This window comes from Anabrus simplex, chromosome 2, assembly GCF_040414725.1.
Source record: "Anabrus simplex isolate iqAnaSimp1 chromosome 2, ASM4041472v1, whole genome shotgun sequence".
NCBI lineage: Eukaryota > Metazoa > Arthropoda > Insecta > Orthoptera > Tettigoniidae > Anabrus > Anabrus simplex.
The window spans coordinates 190,620,672-190,640,982 of NC_090266.1; positions in this window are offsets into that span (position 1 = coordinate 190,620,672).

Genomic DNA, 20,311 nt, shown 5'->3' on the forward strand with positions numbered 1-20,311 from the left:
AAAGATATTCATCTTTAATACATTAAAAGAATTATAACACATGATAAAATTTGTTGTTTACACCTGACCTTGAATATAGCATTAACGTTCAAATTTTACTAGTAATAGTTCTTTAAAAGGGCTTTCATATTGCCTTGTTTTTAGTCGACTAAATATGCTTAAATGTAACCACACGTGCTTATACTGTATACTTTTTATTAGGCTTAGACTTTGTCAAAATGAGTAATGTGAATTCGAAGTTGAAATTACAATAACAAAGTGAAATGCGTTTGAAATAATAGTAAGCTAGGTAATTGTAACCTCTGTTGAATGACTCCTGCAATTATATGCTATTTAAAATACATTTCATGCAAAGAAGACATTAGCACACTTCAATATATAAAAGTTGAAAGGTATAAGACAATCATATAAGTTATGTGAAATTCATATGAAGTATTGTTCTTTCTTCATGCGTATGTGTCAATTTCAAATGGGGTAGTATACTTTATATAAACTTTGTCAAATTAAATAATGTGAATCTGAATTTGAGATTGCGTTGAGAAATGAAATGCCAGGTAATTAAAACCTGTATTGAATGACCTCATCAAATATATACTGTGTAAAATACATTAAATGAAACACAAGACAATGGTACATTTCAATATGCAAGTTAAAAGGTAAGAGGCAGTCCTGCAAATTTGTAAATCTTCATATGAAGTACTGTTCTTCACGTGTACATGCCAAGTTCAAATGGGGCACTATTGGCAACTATTTGCTAAAGTCCAATCACTATAAACTTATATTGTCTTGTTAAATATACAGATTGAAGATGAATGTGCTGCTGGGGTTATGAAAGCTGTTGTTGTAGGCGGTTCTTTTTCGGTCTATGATACTTGCTAACTATCTGTAGAAAGTAAATGAAATCAATTAGAAGCGTATTAGAATGTTAAAGGTCAAGGTGTCGAAATGTTCCACGGAAATGACATCCGATTCTTTCCAAAGAGCCATAGCCAGAGAACGTGCTGAAGTTGGACGGCAGGCTCTGGAACGAAGTCGCCGTTCTAACTTATCCCACAGATGTTCTAATTTATTTATTCAGGATGAGCAACAGCATAGAGCCGAATTACAAAGATCCAAGCTATGTACAATAGATATTCATCTAATTAATATATTGTGTTTAGGTTGGGACTGTGGGTAGGCAAGTCCAGTTGTAATCGATTTGTATGCAGAGCCGCATTATGATTCGGAGTGTTATCATGTTGGTATACAGAACGCTCCTTACCGAGCTGAATTTCCACGGCAGGCTTTGTAACGATATTCATCACTCCAAATTACCCGTTTCCACTGTTCTAGTTTCCAGTGGCTTCGCTTCATTTCTTGCTGGTTACATATGTACAGGAGTGTCCAGATAATTCTGATCAGGCAGTGTATTTCAATGCATGATCGTAACAACTGAAAACCATAGAAGAAGGGAATTTAATTGTCATTACAATAATACATGGAATTTTAATTTATTACACTGATGCCATTTTTCATTAGTTTCAGTGCAGTTGAAGAATTTTTTTCTTATCGCCTCTCGCACCCGGAGAACCCGGGTTCAATCCTCGGGCAGATCAGGGATTTTTACCTAGATCATAGGGCTGGCTAGAGGTCCGCTCAGCCTACGTGTTTACAATTGAGAAGCCACCTGAAGTTTAGGTAGTGGCTCCAGTCTAAAGCCAAGGTAAACGGCCGAGGGGTTCGTCGTGCCGACAAAATGACATCTCCTAATCTGCAGGCCTTCGGGCCGATCAGCGGTCACTTGGTATACCGTGGTCGTTCGGGATTGTAGTGCCATGGGGTTTGGGTTGGTTTATCGTCTCACAGACATAGTCAGAAGAATAATATAGATGATAATGATAAAAAATAGTAACCGGAGTAATAAACAGCTACTCGATACTGTTGGGTGGTATCGTAATTGGCTCTCCAAGAAGGCCTGCACAATTTCTAATTCCGCGCATAGCATTTGGGATCTTGAAATGAATATCACTTCCCTGTGGTTCCGATTTCATGTAAAACTGGATATCCCATGGCTTTGATCACTATATGAAGAGAGTCGAATAATATTACAAGCTTCCTTTCTTCCTTTCCTTAATAATAATAATAATAATAATAATAATAATAATAATAATAATAATAATAATAATAATAATAATAATAATAATAATAATAATAATAATAATAATAATTGTAATAAACTTCTCCAGCAGAGACGAAGTATCTGCCGTAGGTTTATTGATTTTAATTAATTACTTCTCTGGTTATATTTAAAAATTGCTAACTAAGGAGTTCATATTGGATATGCATTAGACCTTTACGTATAGGACCCCATAAATTACTCCAATAACCTCTTTGCACCCTAAATACACAAAAGTTTACCTACAATGCTTAATTATTTGTTCAATGGTTGCCAATGTGTTACGTGAGCTGCGACTATAGGGTGGCATCTGCAAACACCTGAGTTCTTGATATCTACACTAGTGGCAGCTTACACCAGACAAAGGCCATACTGGAGTGAAATACTCAGTAATATTCAAATGGCGGTGAGACATATAATGCATTCCAGTTGGTTTATATTTTCAAGGTTTTACAATAAGGAATTAACAAATCGCGACTAGAATACTCGGTCTATGCGTTAATTGAACAAGCGGCGCTTTGAATCGAAGGTCACAACGCTGGCAATTCAGCCAATGAGCCGGACGAACATCATTAATCATTAATAGTACCAAAATTAGCCATTTTCCTATGTGCATGAACTATAATCACAACTGATTAATGTGATCGAGTAATAAATGGAATTCCTCTGGAAAATATTTTGTCACCTATGAATTATCTGTCAACGTCCAAACCACTGGAGTACAGTACCAAACCATATGCTGGTTCTGAACCGAAATGCAACTGTAATTATGAAAAGGATAGTCAATTCCTTCTTCCTATCCCAAACATGCATTCCAATTCACTTCTCTGGCAAAACTTACAACGTTAGCATTTATTATACCATTAATTATCACATGAATGTATTCTTGCAAAACTAATGAAACGGTATAAATCAAGCATGCATATCTACTACGTCCGGTCTTGAGTCGAATAAGGTCATTTTTTACCTTACAAGTCTATATTGAGGTCATTATTATTCATTGTTTCTCACAAAATTACCGACCTCTTTGCACAGAGCAGATGAGCGAATCCGTGAATTCTGTTTCTATCAAATTGAAATAATAGCCCATGGTAAGGCTAATTATATAAATAGCTATTTGTGGCAAGATATTATGTTGGCTGGGAATATTTCGTTACGAAATAATTTCCTTACACACCCCTCACAACTATTCAGCTCTACAGTATATTGAAGAGAATATTCAATATTGTAACTTTAGAAGACATAGGAGTAGACTCCAATGGTGCTTTAGAGGGTTGGTCATACTGATAAATAATTGGAAAAAAGATAATCCGGTATCTCACGCCATTGTCATTTTATCAGCTGCTGAAGTTATCCAATAAGATCGCTTATTGGCTTATGACCGGCTTGACAGAACCAAGAGCAGAAATAAACTTATCCAGGGGAGGGACTTGAACTAAGACCTCCCTGCTGACAGGCTCAGCTTATAGCAAGCACGCGACGGAGGCATTGGCTGAAACCCACGGTGTGTTATGGTTTGATGCTAAATTATGGGCATGGCTCTCAAGCCCGAGCAAGCCACTTGCAGATTTAGCAACACCGCCTCTTAAAGCCCATCCAAATTCTCCGCGAAGCTATCTGACTGGCTAATTTCGGCAGCTGATAAAAAGACAAGGCACGAGATATCTACGTATTCTTTTCAAAGTACCTATGAGTATGACCGATGCTCTAACGCTCATATACTCGGTTCATGATGTTTCCACCCCCCTGTATATCTTGATGCATTCTACGGAAAACTAAATTCAAAATTGAATTAAGGCAATGTGCCATGTGCATCAAATAAAAAAGTGTTACTTGCATCGGTGTGTGAGGAATACTCTAGTTGGATTTGTGCGTAAGTGATTCTGTGAAATAGGATGAGGGGAGGAAATTAGGTCAGTAAGAGAAGTAGCTACACGGGAACTCAGTAACGTAAACCCTGTCGTGCAATGGCGTGGCTTAACACGATTTGCATTCTAATACGATAAGCGCAGAGCAGGTCATTACAAGATGAGGGAAAGGAGTGACATAATTAATGGGACAGAAAATTAGAGTTCTTCCAACTGCTACATGTTTTCTCGAGATGGACTGATGCTACCTCTACCGTTACTTAGAAAGACGACTCCCGCTGCCAGAATTGTCGATCTATGTGCGATACTTACGAGTGAGATTTTCTTCACTCCTTTTCGACCGAAGGCATCTCTAATGGAAATTCCCTATACAATCTATAATTCCATTATTAAAAGAAAATGTGTACGCATGTATGTATAACGTGCATACCTAAAAGGCCGTGTATGGTTATATGAAAGACGACTATGTGTTTCAATGATCTGTCTGCAAGCCACTGTGGGTGAACTACGCGCCTCCACAATCCTTTATTTGATATTAGCACTTTGGCTTTTATCTTGAAATCATTAAAAACTGTGTCCAGTCGTTGCCGTTTAAGTCTTCTCTTGTATCTCTCTCCACCAATGGCCGAGACCAATAGCTTCCTAGGTAACCTATCCTCTTCCATTCACCTCATACGTCCCCGTAATTCGCGCAGGTAGCCCATTCCGAGCTTCCAACGGTTATAGAATGTGGATTTCTAGAACTAAATTTACATTAAAAAAAGGAAATTACAATATAAGATTAGAATCAGAATGGCTCGTCTTTGAACAATTCTACTGAAAGTAGTCATATGTAAGACTACAGGTGTGCTGACAGATACATTCCTCGAGTTCACTAGTAGCTTACGCTGTATGTTATTTCTGTATGTATGTATGTATGTATGTAAGTATGTATGTATGTATGTATGTATGTATGTATGTATTTATTCTCTCCTTCAAACTTGGTCTATAATGAATATTTTATTGTATGTGTTAAATGGATGGTATCATTCTTTCATTGAGTACAATATCTTACAATTTATTCTGACCCAGTCATGTCTTCGGCCAGAGAACCGGTTTGAACAGGTAGAGTGGACAGTATATTGATTTTTCAATCGACCGGCTCGTCGTAGTTATGTGACCAGTCAGGAGTATCTGAAGGCCGCTCTTGTTGATAGCACGTGGCGAATGTTCTCGAAGTAAAACCTTCTCAAAACATGAGAACCTATCAGGTGAAAGTACGGGGCAATGTAAGGCCACACCTCCAAGTGTAAATGCATAAATAAAAGCTCTCCGCTACTTCGACGTCTATTGCTGTTACTTCGCCGTGTTTTGCTTCTACTTAGACGTGCTCGTCTTCTACTTCGACGTGACTTTCTACTGCGACGTTCTCCGAGTGAAGCAGATTGTCGAGGACAAGTTACGAATTATTCTACGATAATTTCTATGTGGTCGTGTGTGAGATCACGTTCTAAAACTTTTGTGTGAGTTTCAGCTGTCATCCAGGCAAGAAAGAAGAGGAACTTTACATACCCAGTTATCCCCGCAAGGATGCCTCACCCATCTTTTGGAAGAGCGATCTACGTGAATCTGGGAGTGGATTTTGCTGTCAACATGCAGTGTTAAAAATGTAGGCACCATCTGACATGGGGGGAGATAACGACTGACCGCAGATTACCATGTAAGAAGATCACCATGTGAGCAGATTCCTTCATCGACGGCGAGATCCAATTTCATCAGAACCAGTATCAGCAAGATTGAATGACTAAATTCTGTTGTTTATGTTATATGAAGTGTTAGTTGTAATAAATGTCAAACCTATTGTTTTATGTGTGTGTGTTTCAATTGTTGTTAGTCCTTAAGTCCTACGAGCCCTTTTAAAATAAGTAAAGCCTTACAGCGAACAGGTCCACGACTGGGACTCTCGCTCACCGGCTGAGCCGACCGGGAATAAAGGGGGCAGTATGAATGAATGTATGTATGTATGTATGTATGTATGTATGTATGTATGTATGTATGTATGTATGTATGTATGTATGTATGTATGTATGTATGTATGTATGTATGTATGCATGTATGCATGTATGTATGTATGTATGTATGTATGTATGTATGTATGTATGTACATGATGGTCGGCAATAATGTGAACCGACCATATAAGTGTTTGAGCGTTGGTTATACTGATAGGTATTTTGAGAAAGTTACGTCGATATCTCGCGCCGTTGTCTTTTTATCAGCTGCTGAAGTAGAGCCAATCAGATCGCTTCGCAGGCGAACTCAGATGGGCTTTACGAGGCGGTGTTGCTTGGTCGTGCTTGAGAGCCATGCCAAGAACTGAGCATAATACACTAACACACCGTGTATTTCAGCCAATGCCAACGTAGCGTGTTGCTATGATCATAGTCTATCAGCAATGATGTCCTTATTATTCAAGTAGGCCTACCGCCCCTGGAGAAGCTTATTTCTTCTATTGGTGCTATCGAGCCTGTCATTTAACAGAGCCCCTCAGTTAAATGCCCACAGGAAGCAAGTTAACGCAGCAAAAAGTAGACTGAAGAAAAGTAAAAACCCAACATTTGAAATTGACTATTAAAATAGATTTAAATCTCTCAGAAACCAATACAGATTGGAAACGTGATTCCTGGAAACAATTCTGTACAGAGAACTTCAAAAATCTCGTTGGAAAATTTACAAGGGTGGTAAAACAGGTTTCACCAAACGTATGCCTTAGACTACTTTAACCGTAACAAATGGATCCTCAACCTCGTCAGAGATAGACACAACAAAGGCACTACTCGAAAAATTCTTCCCGGATGATGTCTCGGATTTTGGTAATGATGAACAACAGAACATCAGATTGATAAACTCGAACTTTAGGGCTCCTAATATACAATCGGAACTCTAATTTGCAGACCATGAAGTAACCAAAATTAACGATAAAACTGCCCAGGACCATATGGAATTGATGGAGCACTAATTAAAAGTATACACAAGACCCTACCAAATTTTTGTAAATCTACAACATGTGACAAAAGAGTTCGGTGGATGAAGTCAGAACGGTCGATCGGGCAACACTGGCGAAATGCAACGCTGCACCTGCGTAGCAGCAGGGTTTGGCCACCTGCTCCTAACGTTGTTCAGTTGAGCATCATGTGGGGGCTGTGTAAGACCTGTTTGACACAGTGCGTGTTTAGTGCGTTTGTTATGAACTGCGAACAGGAACATGAACTACCAAAAGATCAATGTACAGTTTTGTTTAATGCTTGTCAAGGCACCGAAAGCAACGTAATTGATGCTGGTATGTGTTTATGAAGATCAAGCACTGTCCTTGAAGTGGTACGAGTGGTTCGCCCGTTTTCGAGGAGGTCGGGAAATTGTTTCTGACAACACCCGTAGCGGAAGAGCGGTGACCGCCGTCAGTGACAAAACATTGAGAAGGTGAGGACATTAATCACGAACGATCGACGATTAACTAAGTACATGATAGCGGATGAACTGAAAATTAACCGTGAATCCGTGCGACAAATCAGTACCCAGAAGTTAGGCAAGAGGAAAACGTGTTCTCGTCTTGTGCCACATCACTTGACTGACGATCAGAAGCAGGTGCGTTTAGAGGTTTCACAGGATTTTGTCGAAACGGCGTATGCGCCACCAGATTTCTTGAACTGTATCGTCACTCAGGATGAAACCTGATGTCTCAGGTACTACTCTGAAACGAAACGGCAAAGCATGGAATAGCGTTCTCCGGGATCCCCTCGTCGGGAAAACGTCCTCCAGACTTCTTCCTATTCCCACGACTCAAACTCGATTTGAAAGGAAGGAGATTTGACAATACTTCTGACATCCAACGAAACGTGACGATGCTTTTGAACACCATCCCAAAGGAAGCCTTCTTGCAACGTTTCCAGGATATGTATCGCCGATCTCAGCAGTGCATAGTTATGGGAGGGTCCTATTTCGAAGGACAGTAAGGTCACTGGCGTGCATTGTTCATCTGTGTTGATAGTACAGGACTATTCACCGAACCTTATTGTCACGGGTTGTATTTTCAATAATTGCTTGCATTTGGGATGCTTCCCTAAAATATGGAAAAACGCTAACGTAATAGCAATTCCTACGGCAGACAGAAGAAAACTGCAGTCAGTAGCAGGATACCGAGGGATAGCATACTATCAATCCCTGGTAAATATCTGGAAAAACTATCCATGGAGAGGATAAAGTACTTTCTTCAAGCCAACGGACAAGTAACATCACAACAATACGGATTCCCAGCAGGAAGTCCATTACAGATGTAATAAAAGCAGTGTCAGATTTTGTTCACCAGTGTACAAGACTCGGACTGAAAAGTTGTCTTCTTGCTCTAAATTTTGTAGATGATTTCGACAATGCATGACACCCTAGTATTCTAGCTCGCTTACGGGAACAAAACTGCCCTTCAAACATTTTTAACACCATTACCGACTCTTTGCAATATCGCAAAGCCCACTTCACACTAAGAAGGACTTCAACCTCAAAAGTCATAACCAAAGGATGTCCCCAAGTTTCGGTGCTGATGATGTAATGCCCATGTTCAGAGGTCCTTCTCATTGTCATATCATCTCCACGCTTCAGACAGTCCTCGAAATCGTGCAGGATTGGTGCGAAAAACACAAACTTGAAATATCTAAGGAAAAGTCAGCACTAATGGCAATGGATTTCAGAAAGAAGGAAGAGTATTCGAGTCATCCTTCAGTTACAGCTTGGGATCTCGACGTTGTGTCAAAAATGAAGTATTTGGGAGCAATGCTGGACAACAAAATGGACTGGTATCTGCACATGTAATACTTGTACATTAAAAGAATGCAAATACTGAACAACTTAGTCAGATGTTCCAAAGCGACTTGGGGCATGTCTTATCAACATTTGATAACGATATATAATCGTGCTATTCTACTCGTCATATTGTATCCCGCAGAAGTACGGAGCATCTCCGTATCAAAAGGAGCCAAAGTGAAATTGCAACAAATACAAAGATATTTTCCGAAATTTGCAAGAAACGCACACAGAACAGTCTCCAACAATGCTTTGCAAGGTATAGCCTGCACAATGCCCATAGAAGCCTTCTCCAGAGGTCAACCCACAAACGCAGTAGTTCCTTTACTGAAAAAAACTTAAAACAAAACAAGATAAAGAAGAGACCATCCTAGAGAGAATAATATAAACATTAATACTTCAGGAATTGTAGATAAAGCAGACGTTCTTACCTTCACAGGCGGATCGAAAACGCAAAACCATGTCGGAGCAGGAACGGTGGTCGAGAAAAACACGAAGGAAATCTTCATTGGAATAAAAAGGTTAGATATTAATTGCTCGATATTCCAAGCCGAACTGTTGGGCATCATCATGGCTGTGGAATGGGTAGAACTACATAAAACCTGTACTTCAACTTGTGCTATTCATGTTGAATCAAAAGCTGCAATTTTCGCCGCAGGTGACAGGAAAGCTACCCATCCTCATGCGACTCAAATCAGAGACAAATTAATTGCCCTCAGCAAAACGTACAAGTTTACTCTTCACTGGATTAACGGACACACAGGACTTCGGAGGAACGAGAGAGCTATCTCTCCAAGATTGTTGCCGGCTATATATCTACAATAGACTATAAATCACCACCTCTAACTTAAGTCAAACAAGTATTAACTGAATACTATACAAAAATTTGGAACTCCATATGTGCCAGCCCAAAATATTCCTTCAATTTATTAATTCCTAATAACGTCACAGACTGTCCTCATCTCTCTGGCCCAAATTCATAACCACACAGTTTATTACAAATCATGTACGCTTTAAATCCTATCTCCATAAAGTGTACGTAATGGATTCACCACTGTGCAGCTCCCCGAAAGAAACTCCACAGACTGCTCGACACCTGTTGACTGAATGCACCACGTACTCAAACGAACGACCAGGTGTACTACGATCAAGACCCCTGACAGAGATTGTGAAGTACCACTGGAACAGTGTCGAAGTAACAGAATTCCTCAAGAAAATCTTCCACTCACTTCAATAATATATCTGTATGTTATAGTCATAACTGTAAATAAACCGTGATATACCTCTAGGTGAAACACGTGTTGTAACAATTTTTGCTAAATAAAAAAATGCCTGTCATAAGCCACGTGCAGATTTAGCAACACCGAGGCTCATCTGAAGTCGCCCGCGAGGCGATTTCATTGGCTAACTGCAGCAGCCGATAAAATTACAATGGCGCGAGATATCGGGTTATATTTTTCCAATTATTTATCAGTATGACCAACCCTCTAACGAACATATACGCGGTTCACGCTGGTTCCGACCACTCTGTATATATATATATATACGTATGCTGTACTGTACTGTATGAGAGAATCAATGCATGTATGTATTTATGTATATAAGTGAGCTTTGTATGCATGCAATATTCTATTTACTTACCACTGCAAATCATTATAACATTACATCATATATGTAAGTAATTTAGTAAATTTAGTGCCTTATATCAGGAACCCGCCGGTTGAAAAATTCTTTTAATTGTGGTTACATTTTAAGTCTGTGAAAAAAATCGTATGAAACATAAACTACCTTTATTTCATATGATTTCAAGATAAAAGGTATGGAACTAGACGAAGCCATAGTGCAAATACCAAATCAAGCGAATATTTACGAGACGAGGTATGCAACAGAAGCAATATTTTTGTAGAATAGGACTACAAAGGAGGACTCATAAACTCAGCTCAAAATGCAGCTTGCAACAATGATCAGAAAGAGTACATTCACGGATTCATATGCAGATATTTCATTAACTATTTTCGCTAGAAACACGTAAAAAGCATCAGTGTTAGTTCTATGTTTCTTTTTACTGATAATAGATACTTTTTAAAGGAACATAAACTTGAAACTTCCATACCGTTAAAACAGCGCATGTATTGCACACCATTTATTGGATATAATTCCAGTGGGAGTTATGCGTGCGTCATTCGGTATACATTCAAAACGGATAATTTCATCAATGGATCTATGGAAGCGTACCGACGTTAAATATCAATAAACGTAAGTCGATTATCAAAGTTTCAGTGTCCCCAATCATCGACTATGGGTCAGCCTATTGTTTACAATTCGTTTTAAGAAACGTTGAATATTAAATCGTACAGAGTGCAAAATGTCTATGTTTGCTGTAGTCTGCACTAATACGTGAAGAACACATCATACAGTATTTTATAAAGTACAAATTCCTTGCCTAAAATTTCAAGAACGCGGAAAGTTGGCAATTCCATTGCTTACACACAAGATATTGTATACTAAGTTCCCATGCTATGTTTTAACTTATTCGCATTAAAAACGCATCCATGACCGAAAGAACCGACACATAAATTCTACTCTTCAGATCACCATGCGTCGTACAGTTAAATTCAAGAAATCTTTCCTCTGCACAGCATCATGACATTTTAAACCTATCATCTTCAACGACGTACTAATTCTGATAATACCACGTCACTTAGAAACCACCGAAAATCCTGATTCTTGGTTGAATAGAGCATCTTGCAGTAATACAATGTACTAACTGAGTTTTTTAAACGTATTACCATGGTATTAATTAGTGAATAATTATTGTGTATACTACGTTCACTATAACATCCAGATGTCTATTGGAGAGAATTATGTTTAAATTTGAAGTTTCTACTACTGTACTTGAAAATAGATTTTTTTAATCATTAGCAGCAGTTAAGAAATTCAAACTAATACCTCACAGTTCATAATAAACGTAGTTCTTTATCACAAATAAGTTAACAAATCTCAGTCTCCGCTATCTTCCGTATACTTAAGTTTAATCACCCATAAATTATTCTATATTTAGTTTATGTGCGTTTCCTCAGCTCAATATACATTAATTTCAGTCTGTACTTAGATATCTAATTATTAGATAAAATAAAAGATTCTTGTAATATGATAGTAAATATTTGAGAATTTCGTTTTAGTTCCGACTTTACTTTGTCATGATATCATTTTATGATTATTTTCGTACTGAAAACAGGAACCGTTCATTTAAAATAATAAACGTATAAATGTATAAAAGTAACATACATACTATTCTATCAATTTGCTTAACATTTTTACATTACATTTAGGGCAGATATTTACGATATCAAAAGTTCATACCTAAAGTACCGTTTCTTAAATAATTGACAAAATTAGAAAACATGAAATCACATTATTTCGGAAAATAGTTCAATTCCAGTTATTTATGCTCATAATTGATCCACATAATGCTTAAAATACACTGACTGACAGAGCAAATGCAACACCAAGAAGGAGTGGTCAGAACTTTATGCCAATTGCAGGGTAGACTGACGTCACTGAGGTATGCTCATGATGTGAAATGCGCCGCTGTGCTGCGCACGTAGCGAACGATAAATTGGACACGGCGTTGGCGAATGGCCCACTTCGTACCGTCATTTCTCAGCCCACAGGCATTGTAGAACGTGTTGTCGTGTGCCACAGGACACGTGTATAGCTAAGAATGCCAGGCCGCCGTCAACGGAGGCATTTCCAGCAGACAGACGACTTTACGAGGGGTATGGTGATCGGGCTGAGAAGGGCAGGTTGGTCGCTTCGTCAAATCGCAGCCGATACCCATAGGGATGTGTCCACGGTGCAGCGCCTGTATCGAAGATGGTTGGCGCAGGGACATGTGGCACGTGCGAGGGGTCCAGGCGCAGCCCGAGTGACGTCAGCACGCGAGGATCGGCGCATCCGCCGCCAAGCGGTGGCAGCCCCGCACGCCACGTCAACCGCCATTCTTCAGCATGAGCAAGACACCCTGGCTGTTCCAATATCGACCAGAACAATAAATTTCCCGTCGATTGGTTGAAGGAGGCCTGCACTCCCGGCGTCCGCTCAGAAGACTACCATTGACTCCACAGCATAGACGTGCACGCCTGGCATGGTGCCGGGCTAGAGCGACTTGGATGAGGGAATGGCGGAACGTCGTGTTCTCCGATGAGTCACGCTTCTGTTCTGTCAGTGATAGTCACCGCAGATGAGTGTGTCGTCGGCGTGGAGAAAGGTCAAATCCGGCAGTAACTGTGGAGCGCCCTACCGCTAGACAACGCGGCATCATGGTTTGGGGCGCTATTGCGTATGATTCCACGTCACCTCTAGTGCGTATTCAAGGCACGTTAAATGCCCACCGCTACGTGCAGCATGTGCTGCGGCCGGTGGCACTCCCGTACCTTCAGGGGCTGCCCAATGCTCTGTTTCAGCAGGATAATGCCCGCCCACACACTGCTCGCATCTCCCAACAGGCTCTACGAGGTGTACAGATGCTTCCGTGGCCAGCGTACTCTCCGGATCTCTCACCAATCGAACACGTGTGGGATCTCATTGGACGCCGTTTGCAAACTCTGCCCCAGCCTCGTACGGACGACCAACTGTGGCAAATGGTTGACAGAGAATGGAGAACCATCCCTCAGGACACCATCCGCACTCTTATTGACTCTGTACCTCGACGTGTTTCTGCGTGCATCGCCGCTCGCGGTGGTCCTACATCCTACTGAGTCGATGCCGTGCGCATTGTGTAACCTGCATATCGGTTTGAAGGAAACATCAATTATTCGTCCGTGCCGTCTCTGTTTTTTCCCCAACTTTCATCCCTTTCGAACCACTCCTTCTTGGTGTTGCATTTGCTCTGTCAGTCAGTGTACAATGAACTGAACATAATATACGAATTTACTGACGTGATCCTTTTTGGATATATTTTTCATGTTAATCACAATTTTAGAATTGTTTGAATTGATTTCCTTGTGGTACCTTTTTATCATAGTCTTATTTATTAACTAGCAAAATACCGTGCTTCGCTACGGTTCTAAAGTGTAAGTTATTAGTCAATGTTTTACATTTTGGAGAGTTCTTTGTTGGCTGAGCTTTTAAAATACACCCTCACTTCGTACGTCAAACGGTTTTGTGGGAATGATTATTTATTTTCTGTTCTAACACTAATTTCGAAACCCGTACAGAATAACTGGAATGTTTTAAATCCGAACTTACTTAAGATCTAAGATGTAAATGCGACCAACCTGTGCAATTTTGATTTTGTACGACGAACAGTAATGGAGGAGTGAATGCTGTTTTAGGGGGGGGGGAGTTTGGAAATATTTATTAGCATCCAGGATGTAGAAGACCACCCTTCATGTAAAATTTTAAGTTAGTGCCTGAAACGGTTTGGGAGGAATGGATATTGTGTTTTTGAGAGTCAGTCACTATCCAAACCCATTAGGGGGAAATGTTTTGAAGTACACAATGTTTACGCCTAAAACATAAAAGAAGAACTTTCTCGTAAAATTACAACTTTGTACGTCAAACGGTTTTCCGGAGCTAACCCCATTTTAACAATTTAGGGGTGGAACGTTTAAAAATATTTCTTATTCCACATCTAGGGTTTAAAACATATAGCGCTACTTGGAATTTTGTATTCGTACGTTAAACAGTTTCGGAGGACGGAATGAATACATTTTTTTCCGGACCTAACCCATATTTAACACTCTGAGGGGGTTAAATTTGTTTCGAACCTTCTCTTATTTAACACCTAGGATATCATTTTGAAAGTTTTACTTCATAATTTGCATGGTTTCATATAAATGCATATTTTTACCATCATTCGTCACCCCCCCCCCGGTCAGAACCCCTTAGGGGTGTATTGCATTGTTATTGTTTCCTTAAATATATAATCCAGAATTTAATGTTTATCGAGGGCAGCAGAGATCTCTGAAAAAAATCAAGGTGAAATCTCCATTATTACTTAGGCATGGTATTTGTGTTAGGCTTGTAGAATTTGCTTAGTAATTTGAGAGGTTTAAATCTTTAAAAATTGGACGCTCAACATTCGCAACAATACGTAGGTAGCATTTATGTTATACGGTATCGAAAATGTTCCTCCAGTCGTGTACTAAGTTTATGATTATTTCAGCTAAACCTATAAGTTTTACATATAAATATTTTTGGCAACGAAGAAGAGAAATCGTAAATTTTTCCGAGTACCTCGGCTGTTGTGAAGACTTACACTAGTTTTATAATTTCAACTTCTACTTTGCTATATAAATGAAATATTTTGAATTATATCATATTTGAAACCTACGACATCCGAAGTTTTGGTAAAATTATAAATTCTTATGTCAAACGGTTTGGAGGGATGAATAATTTTGTCATAAGCCTTAGCCCCCAGCCAAAATCCCTTAGGGGTGTATTGTTTTATGACCTGTTATTATGTAAAATCTTAAACATATAGAAGCAACTATCATGTGAAACTTTAACCGCGTGCGTCGAACGATTTCAGAGAAATTACTATTTTGTCATCAGGTCTCAAACTCCGGTCAAAACTCCTCAGCACTATATTGTATCAAGAACACTCCTTATTTAAAATCCAAGATATATAGGAGTAACCACCTTGTGGACTTTCAAACTCGTATCTCAAGCAAACGGAACGGAATGTTTTTTGATATTAGATATTTTTGTCATCGGGCGTCGCAGTCAAATCCCTCAGGGGTGTATGGTCTTGAGACCACTGTTTATTTAAAATCTATTACATACAGGAGCAGCCATCAAGCGTAATTTCAACCTCTCAATTCGAACAGTTTCAGAGAGATGAATATTTATGTTTTCAGGTCATATCATCCTGGTCAAACACCTTAGGGTTATATTATTTTAAAATCACTTCTTGTTTAAAATCTAATACATGTAGGACAAATATCATGTGGAATTTCAAGCTCGATGTCAAACGGTTTGAGAGAAATCTGTATTGTCGTCAGCTACTCCGCTCTAGCCAAACCCCCTTAGGGGTGTATTGTTCTGTGTTCCTTTATTTTTAAAGGAGATTACAAATACCAATTTTTCACGTCTGTAACATTTTCAGATTTGAGATAAAAGTATCCTCATAAAATCCTTCACACACACACACACACACACACACACACACACGCGCACACACAAGCACACACACACATGGTCTCCAGTGGTCTTTCCGAAAACTAAAAGTACGTTTTTCTTTATTTTTAAAAGATATTCCAAATACCAATTTTTACCCTGTGGCATCTTCAGTTCTGGAGATGTAAGTATCCTCATAAAACAATTCAACACCTTTTTCAGTCCTTCGTACAAACCCCCTTAAGTGGATTTTCCAAAAACAAAATAATACATGTTGATTTGTTAAGGAGATTCCAAATATCAATTTTCACATCTGTAAAATATTCAGTTTTCGAGATATCAGTATAAAAAAATCAACCGCTTTTTAAGTCCTACATCCCACCGCCTTAAGTGCTTTTCCCGAAAACAGTAAAAAAAGTGTTTCCTTACATTTAAAGGAGATTCGAAATACCAATCTCTATCTCTGTAATATCTTAATTTTTTGCGATCTAAGAATACTCATAAAAGGTATTCAATCCATTTTGCACCTGTTTCACCCACCCCCCCCCCCTCTTAAAAGGCTTTTCCGAAAACAAAAATACGTGTTTGTTTATTTTTTGAAGGATATTCTAAATACCAATGCTCTAGTCAAGGGGCCGATGACCTTCGATGTTAGGCCCCTTAAAACAACAAGCAGCTCTAGTCAAGAAGGGCAAGCCCCATGTACATTAGCTGCTTCACAGACCCACTAAGCGAATATTTACAACAATTATATTATTCAAATAGGCTACTTATACTCGTACACTAATTAATTCACTCGACAACATTTACACTCCCTTTCACTCCCATTCATGTACACACTGAGATTTACATACTTTTTACACGTTCTGTAAACTACGTTAGAAAAAAAGGATTTTATTTTAGGTGGTAGCTGATTCCAGAGACGTGTGGAGCGGCCGTAGTAACCAGATTTGTGGGAGGTGGTACGGATAAATGGAGGGAAAAGATTAACGCCTCTGCGGACATAGCGAAAGTATAGGGAAAGGCAGTACAACGGGTCGAGGTTAATGGAGCCGGCAAGGGATTTGCGAAGGAAGATCAAGTCGGTTCTTTTGACAATGGTTTCTATTGAGGGGAGGTTATCCGAAAGAAGATGTGAGTGGTATGTTTAGTCTCTCCGCCCAACTCTGTATTTTGTGAAGTTTATTTAAATTTTCGACTGTGGCGGGACTCCAGGAAAGAAAACCACAGGTTAATATGGGTCTTAACGTACTGAGATAGGTTGTTCGTGGGGTCTCTGATTTGAAGCATTTTAAGTTCCTGTTAAAAATCAAATGATTTTCATCGCTTTAACCAAGAATATGCTTCGTATACCGAGCTGTTGTAGCTTTAACAGAAGAAGTTCAAGGGGCACTTGGTCAAAAGCTTTTCTCCAAACAAGTGAGAGGCAGTCCACCCGAATCACATCTGGTTGATCCAAATAACACTTCCAGTCATTAACGACTTTTGTTAAGAAGGTTGCGCAAGCACTTCGTGGGAGGAACCCATGTTGAGTAGAGCCATACACGTCTCCCTCCCGTAAGAATTCAAACACGGTCCTCGTTACTAATCGCTCCATACACCTACAAGTGAAAGATGTTAATGCCATAGGCCTATATTTATCAATTTATCCCTTCCTCCACCGTACTTTCTGCTCGGGTGGGCTCTACATTTTGGCTATGCAGAGTCGTTCTTTATCCGTTGCCTTTGCACCAGCTGCATAATATCTTCCCTAAGTGATGCTCATCTTTTGTAGCTCTTGTAATTCACTCACACTGCCACAGTTATGACAGATCACGGCATCCATTAGCCCTAATCTCAGAGTTGTGAGTCCTTTATAAGTATTTTTGACATCAACGCTATTGCAGAGTGTTTTATAAACCGGCTTTACTTCTTGAAGAATATCCCAAGGTATGCCAGGCTTTTACTGGTAGCTGTTGAGTTTGCTTTTAGTTTGTTGTTTCTATTTGCTTTACGTCGCACCGACACGGATAGGTCTTATGGCGACGATTGGACAGGAAAGGCCTAGGGATGGGAAGGAAGTGGCCTTAATTAAGGTGCAGCCCCAGCATTTGCTTAGTATAAAAATGGGAAACCACGGAAAACCAGTTTCAGGGCTGCCGAAAGTGGGGTTCGAACCCACTATCTCCCGGATGCGAGTTCACAGCTGCGCGCTCCTAACGGCACGGCCATCTCGCCCGGTAACTTTTAGTTTAGCTCGGTGGTAAGAGCAGCAGCTATCACTTCCTTCAGGACACCTGTAGTGTGTAGTTCTCTCTTTGGTTGCTGTCAAATGATATAAAGTTGATCTAATGCCACTGTACATTGCTTCTCTGCTGGAAGTATTTCGAAGTGCAAAGACAAACTAATTTTGCACTTTATCATTGAGAACCATCTGTTAATTTCCCTTCGCCCCCCCTAGATTTTCTTCCTGTTCCAGCTAGTGCAGTGTTGCTATCAACGACTTCTGATAATGCCCAACACATACCAGTTTGTTTATACGCTTCCCATTGCAAGAATCAATCTCTAGCACAGCTTTTGAGTCTCTAACCCCATAAGAGGCTACGTACGCTAGCCCCCTTTTTGCAACTTAGTGACTAGAAGTTACTTTGGAACCCTGTGGTTCCATATTTGGTGATGGCCCACTGAAGACTTTCGTGCATACTGCAGCGTGATCTGCTTACGAGGCAAGGTGGAGCGGTGACTTTTTGCCGTAAGTTAAATGCAGCTTATATCGTACACAACTCTTAGACAAAATTTCAACATCAGTAACTTTACGCGTGTCGACTGACATCGCTGCTACCACACCAGCGTGAATAATGTCCTCTTGGGTGTCAAGTGCTATCGCCGGTCACATCACACTGCTTTGAAACGTTGAGAAGATTTAAAAAAAATTCCTTGCACCTGCCTAGTGATTCTCATGGATCGACATGAGTTCACCTGATTCATCCCGGTCTAAGATTATTTATTACAGTCCAGAAAGGTTCCTCGCCTCTTGACGAGGCCCTTCGGGTTACTGTTGAAATCTTCCGATGATTTCTCCTTAAATTCAACACTTCTTGGTTTATCTCCGTTTCCTTGATCTGTCTTCGCTTTCAGCAAATGCTCTTGTTTGTAACATTTCTGATACGCCTCACTTTTACGTTCACAAGCTGCCCACACTTCATCATTCTACCAAGATGTCCCCTTTACACACGCAGTTGTTCCCAGGCATTTCCTTGCTGTCTCCACAACAGCATCCCTGTAGGCCACCAATTCACTTTCTACATCCAGAACCTGCTTACTGTCTACTGGTTGGATCTTCTCTCTAATCATGTCCATGTGCTTCTGTCTAAATTCCTCGCCCCGGAGATTTTCCGCCCTTATTCGTGCCTTGATGTGGAGATACTTAGTTCACTACAAATCAGATAGTGGTCAATATCATTGAAAAATCCCACACATTCCTAACAGATAACCTAAATTTGAAGTCGGTTAATATATAGTCTGTTGTGGGTCTTGTACCTCTACCCTCCCACGTATAGCGGTGAATAACCTTATGCTGGAATAACGTCTTCGAAACTGCTAATCCCATACTAACACAGAAAATCAGCAAACGTTTCCCATTCCTAGTAGTTTCCATACATTCCCCATATTTATCCATCACCTTCTCATATCATTAAGTTCTGTTTCCAACTCTCGCACTGAAATCGCCCATCAGCACTATACTTGATGTTGACAATGACTGCGAAGTCACTCATTACTCCCTACAATTTGTAAACTCCTCCTCATTTGCACTCTCACATGGTCAATAGACTAAGACAAGTCTTGTCCTACTTCCACCAACTGCTAAATCTACCCCCATCATTCGTTCATTTACGTGCCTTATAGAAATTATGTTGCATGCAATATCAATCAATCAATCAATCAATCAATCAATCAATCAATCAATCAATCAATCAATCAATCAATCAATCAATCAATCAATCAATCAATCAATCAATCAATCAATCAATCAATCAATCAATCAATCAATCAATCAATCAATCAATCAATCAATCAATCAATCAATCAATCAATCAATCAATCAATCAATCAATCAATACTGATCTGCATTAAGGCCAGTCGCCCAGGTGGCAGATTCCCTATCTGTTGTTTTCCTAGACTTCTCTTAAATGATTTCAAAGAAATTGGAAATTTATTGAACATTTCCCTTGGTAAGTTATTCCAATCCCTAACTCCCCTTCCTATAAATGAATATTTGTCCCAATTTGTCCTCTTGAATTCCAACTTTATCTTCATATTGTGATCTTTCCTACTTTTAAAGACGCCACTCAAACT